Below are 1,082 nucleotides of genomic sequence, written 5' to 3' on the forward strand. Positions count from 1 at the left end.
ATTGACTTATTTATGGCTCTAGGATCATCTTCTTCGTTACCTCAAACTGGATGCACTGAAGGGCATGATTGGATCTGGTGTGACCTCAGCACCTAGACTTTTGAGGAATCCCCCAGCAGGACCACCTGGGAGCTCTGGGGAGACACTCCAAGTGCCAAGCCAATGCCTTCAGTCTCCTCTGCTGAGTAGCTCCTGGCCCCTTCTGGAGTCTCAGGAATGAGAGGGCCCTTTGCCTCTGTCGGGGGCTCTTCCAAGGGGGAAGCACCAGCCAAAGGGACCTTGTGAAAGAGCTCCCTCCAGAGCCCTCTGAGTCTCAGTTCCCCTGCTCCATGAATCATCTGGGAAATTGCCCCCTCCACCCCTTCCTGTGCCTTCCTCCCGCACTGATACAGGCCTCATGGAAGGTGGGTGGGTGGCTGGCGTCATGGCATAAGGCAGGAGCGCCCATGTGTCCCTGAAGTGTAGCGTTGCTATGGCAACTGGCGGTCCTGGTTCCCTGGTGACAGGCCCCAGTTCTGGGCCCAGAGGTGGTAATCTGTCCAGGAAGGGAGGGAGGGAGCAAGGTGTGCCTGGCGACACTCATAAACAGATGGAGGAAAGGATAGGGACTAGGGGTGCCCAGGTGGCTCAGTCATGTAAGCGTCTGCCTCCCGTTCAGGTCATGATCTGAGGGTCCTGGGATTGAGCCTCGCATGGGGCTCCCTGCTCAGCGAGGAGCCTGCTTCCTCCGCTCCCTGTCGCTCCCCCTGCTTGTGCTCCCTCTCGCTCCCTCTGTCAAATAAATAAGTAAAAATCTTTTTTTAAAGATTATTTATTTATTTGAGGCAGATTGAGAGAGAGAGAGAGAGAAATCACAAGTATACAGAGAGGCAGGCAGAGAGAGAGGGAAAGCAGTCTCCCGGCCCAGCAGAGAGCCCGATGTGGGGCTTGATCCCAGGACCCTGGGATCATGACCTGAGCCGAAGGCAGAGGCTTTACCCCACTGAGCCACCCAGGCACTCCAATAAATAAAAATCTTTAAAAAAAAAAGAAAAAGGGGCACCTGGGTGGCTCAGTGGGTTAAAGCCTCTGCCTTCGGCTCA

This window comes from Mustela nigripes, chromosome 2 (genome assembly GCF_022355385.1).
Source record: "Mustela nigripes isolate SB6536 chromosome 2, MUSNIG.SB6536, whole genome shotgun sequence".
Taxonomy (NCBI): Eukaryota; Metazoa; Chordata; class Mammalia; order Carnivora; family Mustelidae; genus Mustela; species Mustela nigripes.